Raw genomic sequence first — 6,000 nt, 5'->3', positions numbered from 1 at the left:
GCAGAGAAAAAAATGGCACAGGCACTACCATTGGAGAAGGAACAAAAGGAAGGAGGCAGTGTGGTAAGCAGATGGACTAAAGCAACCCAGGCTGGGAGGGATGCACTGCTCATGAGCCCAGCAGATTAAAGCTACTTCCTCCTGAGTACCACAGGTCTCAGGGAAAGAGCAGGGAGCCTCAGGCACTCTAGGTTGGTAGAATTACGTCCCTGGAGAATTAAAGAGAAAATTTTTTTCAAAGGGCCATTGTGAGTTGGAGATTCAATTCACAATCCCATTGGGGCAATACCTATATGGGGAAACAATTTTTAGGGGACAGGAATGTTTTAAGGTACATATGGAGTAAGATCATCTGATATTATGATAGCAGCTGAAAACCAGACTCAAAAATCCATTGTCTGGACACTTTACAGACAAGTAACAAGTCCCTGCCATATGGTATTTACAGTCTAGGTGTGGCAGCATACAAGAAGTAAAATAAAAAGATAAACATAGCGGGGATGAATTGAAAGGAGTAAAACAAGCTACTAAATTATTATTTATTATTTTATTTGGATGGGAATGGTGTTTTCAGGTGGCAGATATCTGGTGAGGAGGAAATTTGTTTTGGGAAAGTTTTATAAGAGCAAAGTTGATGTGGGGAACTAAGTAAGAGGAAGGTGTTTTGAGGAGTTTTTGAGGGAAGAGAGTTTCAGAGAAGAAGTTTGATGAGAATGTATTTTGGATGTGTTTTGTGAGGGGAATTTGTCTTGGGAGAAGGAAGCTGTGAAGAAGTAGAAATTTTGTGAGCATTATTTTGAGGGAAGGCAGCATATTGTGAGATTTTTACACAAGTAAGAGTTGGCTAAGTCATATAAAGTCTGCTCCCATATACAGAGCAGAACACACAGTTTACTTTTTCTCACTATTGGCCTGATCCAACTCCCACTTAAGTTAATGGGAGTCTTTCCACTGATTTTCACACAAGGTGGATTAGGCCCTAAATTCTCTTATGACATGGAAATAAGCAATGGTTTTCCTTTGAGTATATACAGTAGTGACCGATACTTAGTTTGGTTCTGCTATTGTCTCTAGTGGCAACTGAATTTCCGTTTGGCAAAGCTCAGAGCTGGAGAGGTTGCTGGAACATGTTTTCTTCTCTTTTCCATTGCTAGTTTTGGATGCATAGGTGGAGGGATGATTGTTGAGATTTTCTTCTTAAACTGCTGACATCAGATTTTTCTTGAATATAAAGGAAATCTGAAAGCAATTTCAATCTAATTAAGCATACACAAAAGGTACTTGTAATACTCTGTAGTCAAAGACCATATTGATCTATAATGTAAGCTTGCATTAATTCTATTCAAGAAGCATGTTATCAAATGAGTGTGGCAACATTAGATCTGGTGATTGGCTTGAGTTTTCCCCTGGTTTCTGAGCTAAAATTTCAAAGATTAAAACTAATCAGATGTTTCTATTACATTTGTCTTGTGTGATCCTGTGCCTTTAGCAGTTGTAGTTGGAGGATCCCATCCTGCAGGAAAAATTAAGGTGAAATTCTCATCCAAATCAATAGAGTCCCAAGCTCAGTGCTGCCCTTTGTGTATTCAATAGCATCAACAGTCAGCAGCCAAACCACAAAACAAGACATACTAGATCAAGTTTTGTTCATGATGAGAAACTGAAATCAGTGGCTTGCATGAATATATCTGAGGTCAGAATATGGCAAATTAGTATTAGCCACTACATGGTGTATAAGTAAAGGAACAGTTCCTAATTACTATGTCACCATTTCAGGAGATTTATTTTGGAAGGGCCACATCTTGATATCCTTACTCAGGCAAAACTCCCACTGAAGTCAATGGGATTTTTCCTGTTTATGGACCGCAAGATTTGACACATAGCTCCAGAGCACAAAGTCCAGCCTAGACCAAATACTAAAGGGATACATGCAGGAGGCAAGGGAAGAAGAATCTCCCGAGCCACAGAACAGTGGAACCTACACCATCTGGATGGTTGAAGTAGGTTCTTATGTATCCTCCCCTCTTGGGATGTACCATAGGAGGGTTCCCACATTGCCTGCAGCAGGAGTTGGAAAGAGCTCAAAATGGAGGAAGATAAGGAACAGGTGAGAGAAAAGGTGTCAAGAAGAAGATGAATTAGGAGTTAGGACACCTAACAGAGGATACTATTGACCAAAATTACACCTACGACTTCAGTTCAATAGGATTTCACTGAAACAAAGAAGAATTTGGTTCAGTGTGAGAAACCAAAGAGCAGCTGGGATCCAATAGCCACAACCATCACTGTAGCCATAACTATCTTCTTTCAGGAGACGTGAACTTTATGGTTTCTTTTTAGAGAAAGGTTGAAAAAAATATAGAACAGATATCATCAGGTTAAAAAAATCATCTCATTAAACACTACTGGTATAGAAGCTGCTACCACAACAAAGCTTGAAAGTCTTGGTATTTCTCCATGGCCATAAGGGTGAAGTGTTGGACCTTGAACATGAGGGTATTAAAACAGGAAGAGAAAAGACAAAGGCTCTATTTTTTAAAGGGTGGGGGAGAATGAGGATTAGGGAAGGAGAAGAAACAAACTTCTGATACAGAAAATATCATATTTCCAATCTGTATATTATAATCTTTCCCCATTGTGATTTACCAGTTGAATACTACACAATTGTCTTCTTGTAAAAATGAAAATTGTAATGATGAATACCGACCTGTAACAGGTACTCCCAAAAGTGCATTCCACCTCTATACCAAATGGCACCCTGGAGTAAATGGCTTGTATGGGTTTTCATTCTGGTACATCAGTGACTAGAAAAGTTTGTTTTCATTCCGCTCAGTGTATCATGTTAGTGGAAAATTGTCCAAATCTGGAAGGAAGAAAGGAAAAAAGTAAAATAGTGGGGACATCTGCTGTTGAGCACAAGTATATCTAAGTACTGAGAGTGAGTTCACAGCGGGCAGTGACTCTTCATCCAGAACACCACAAAAGGAAGAGACGTTGGTATTGCCTGCATCTTAATGTAAAAGTCATTGGATAGGTCATTTTAAAAAAAAAATTGACATCCTGAATGAGTTATTTCTCTCCACCCCCGTTCCCCTGCCCCTGGTATGCCTGTGGTGGTGGTGTCCAGCCTCCATTTCCACTCTGCCCACTCCAGCCAGACCCAAGGCAACTGTGGTGGCAGTGCCCAGCCCCCCTTCTTCCACCGCACTCCCCATATATGGGAGATCAAAAGCCCTGATCCTGCAATCCAATCTGTGTGATCAGACCACTGGGGATGACTTTAGTGGGACACCATGCAGATAAAAAGACTCACTACTAGAGATCAAATTTCAGAACCGGGGCTCAAATTTGTTCATGTTATAATGGGAGAAAAAAATCTTTCTGTGTGGAGATCCTTTTCCATTTTTACCAACCTAATGGAAAGTCTGGTTTTGATTAAGACCTTGGCAACAGAAGCTAAATCAATTTACACCATCAGGAGATCTGGTTCAACATGTGCTGAGCACAGCTGAGTACGGGCCTTTCCAGATCCATGATCTCTGGGCCCATCCTGTACTTATTCAGTCCCCAGTATGGTTTAAGGCAGATCAAAATTAGGCCGGCTGGCTATCGCTCCTAAGAGCTGGTATACTTGGTAGGAATTTCTGGGATGAAACAGCACTCTGACCATGCACCCTTTCTGTTTCTCTCACCTCTACATTCAACATGTCTGTCAAGCTGGGAGCTAGGTAGGGGTTGGCAGACTCAGCTCCTATGCCAATCAAATTCCCTCATGCCAGGATAATCCATGGGTAGACATCTAAGCCAGTTTTCTGCCAGCTTTATAGTTCAGAACAGCTCAACGCAGTTGATGCATCTAAGGATCTGGCCCAGAATAGTTAATTAAGCTGTGTTATTCGTCCCTACAGGACTTAGACTGAAATACATTTACAGAGAATGCCATTCTAAAGTAAGTGAATTTCTGTATATTAAAGTACGGCATGCAGAGGATATATTATGCACTCCACTGTAACTATAGTATCTGTTTACACACACTTCACTGTAACAATAGTCTTTATTACCTAATATCCATACAGCACAGAAAAATTAGAAGAAAATGAAATGGTATGTCAGATGAATCTCAAACTTTTAAAAGAACCTATATCTTTTGCTAATGGGCTTTTAGGGATACAGGTCAGAAAGCTAGATTTCTTATTTAGATAAGATATGATTTACAGTTAGGAACTTGAGACCCATTTATTCCTGACACCACATCTTAAAAGAAAAAAAAGAAAAAAAATATCACCACCATTGTATAAAGAGAATTTACCTTTCAATGGCACAGTGATTAAGTTGACAAGCAGGATCGGGCCCTTACTGAAATTCCAGATCCTGTTGGGGTTTTTAAAAAACTCGGGGACTTGGAGGAAGTAATTTACATAATTCATTTTACATGAAAACAATTGTCCAAGGAATCGTTTCAACTTACTAGAGAGCATACACAGTTTGAACATAGACAACTTGACAGAAAAACATGGCATAGCTTAATACTTAGTACCATTATTTGTGTTCTAATTCCACTTCTGAGCATCACTTCTTTTGTACAGCATGTGCTGTATAATTAATAGCTTTGCTTATTGCAACTCATAACAAAAGGATATTTAAAACCTTTACAGTTTGACATTTCTCTATTTTCTTGTGCTCCATTTAAGGAAAATGCATGTTATGATTCACAAATGATGAGGTTTTTTTCAGTATATAGTGGGAGTATGTAACTTCAGTTTGCAAATAGTCCAAAGTGTGGCCAAGTAGATTTAAGGGAGAATGATGTTCCTGTAATCTTAGCAGCTAACCCTTCTGTACTGATGAACACCAGGCAGTCATGCTTATCTAGCACAAAGATCTTTCTTCATTTAATGCCCGCAGCTTGAGATAGTCAATCTTGCCCAGCATGCACCTCAAGTATTTCAGATTTTTATTTGTGATTTTTGTTTACGTCCTGGTGCTATTTCTGCTACTTTGAGTCAATAGCTACTTATCTACCCATACAAGGCCATAATCAGAGGCACTGTTATACTGGTGACCATATTGCACAAATCTCAGTGCTCAATCACTATCACCATTATAGCTGTCGGGTAAACAATTACCAATAGAGCCATTTGTTTATAGTCCAACAAAATAATGATAAAGCGTTAACTACGAATTTTACTTTAAACTATAAATAAAGTTGAACCAACTGAACTACCAAAACTGCATTAACATCTATCTGATGTTTTAAACAATCCATAATCACTTCCATCTAATAAGCTCAAGTGAATAAAAATGGATATACAAAGAAATAAGTTTGCTTGACACTTTAAAGTCCACAGGACTATAATTCTTTAATACTGCTTTTATCATTAGATAAAATATTATTAAAACATTATAATTTAAGTCACATGAGTTATAACTAAAACATTAGATGATTCACAAAATAATCAATCATAAAACAGGAAAACAGACTCGGTTATGAAATGTAGAAAAATGAAATGATCTATGTTGCTTTTGTAAAAAAACTCTTCCATTTAGTTTTGAAAGTTCATTGATCATTGGATGCAATATAAGATTTTGGCGAAATTCCCATGTGTAATAAAGCACCAATTTGCTTTATTATGGATGATTATTTAAAGAGATTGGTATTTATTCAGCATTTGTGGCAGGTTGCATTTTTTAAATCATGTTGCATTTTTTTTATTGTCATATACTAGTTGGTCAAGGGGTATAAGTGACTCCCTGAGAGTGAGAGGGCTGAATGAAAATGACAGGTTTTGCTTCAAAGAAGGTAAGATGTGTTTATTCTTAATTGGTGGATGTAATAGAGAATCTAGTAAAATAGTTTCAGTCTCTGAGTTTTAAAGGGTAAATCACCTTCTGCAGTTACGTTATTCAAAAATCAGCACAAGCAATAAGGTTCCAATGTCTGGAGGCACAAGATCTGGAAAGTTCACAAAGTTCTCATTCAAATCAATAGGAGTCTTTCCA

General features: G+C 38.1%; 1 long non-coding RNA gene across 2 annotated transcripts in view; it reads right to left on the bottom strand.

The window, feature by feature from the left end:
• Positions 1 to 507: 507 nt before the first annotated feature.
• The window catches only part of LOC142068627 (uncharacterized), a 160,577-nt gene continuing 155,084 nt past the window's right edge, over positions 508 to 6,000 (bottom strand). For both annotated transcript variants that reach the window (XR_012664506.1, XR_012664505.1), the window contains exons 2-3: positions 2,708 to 2,863; positions 508 to 1,239 (exon numbers count right to left, since the gene is read on the bottom strand). This is a non-coding gene — a long non-coding RNA (uncharacterized LOC142068627). The remainder of the gene's footprint in view (positions 1,240 to 2,707; positions 2,864 to 6,000) is intronic.

The sequence above is a fragment of the Caretta caretta genome, chromosome 12 (assembly GCF_965140235.1).
Source record: "Caretta caretta isolate rCarCar2 chromosome 12, rCarCar1.hap1, whole genome shotgun sequence".
Taxonomy (NCBI): Eukaryota; Metazoa; Chordata; order Testudines; family Cheloniidae; genus Caretta; species Caretta caretta.
This window is presented reverse-complemented; position numbering and strand designations above follow the sequence as displayed.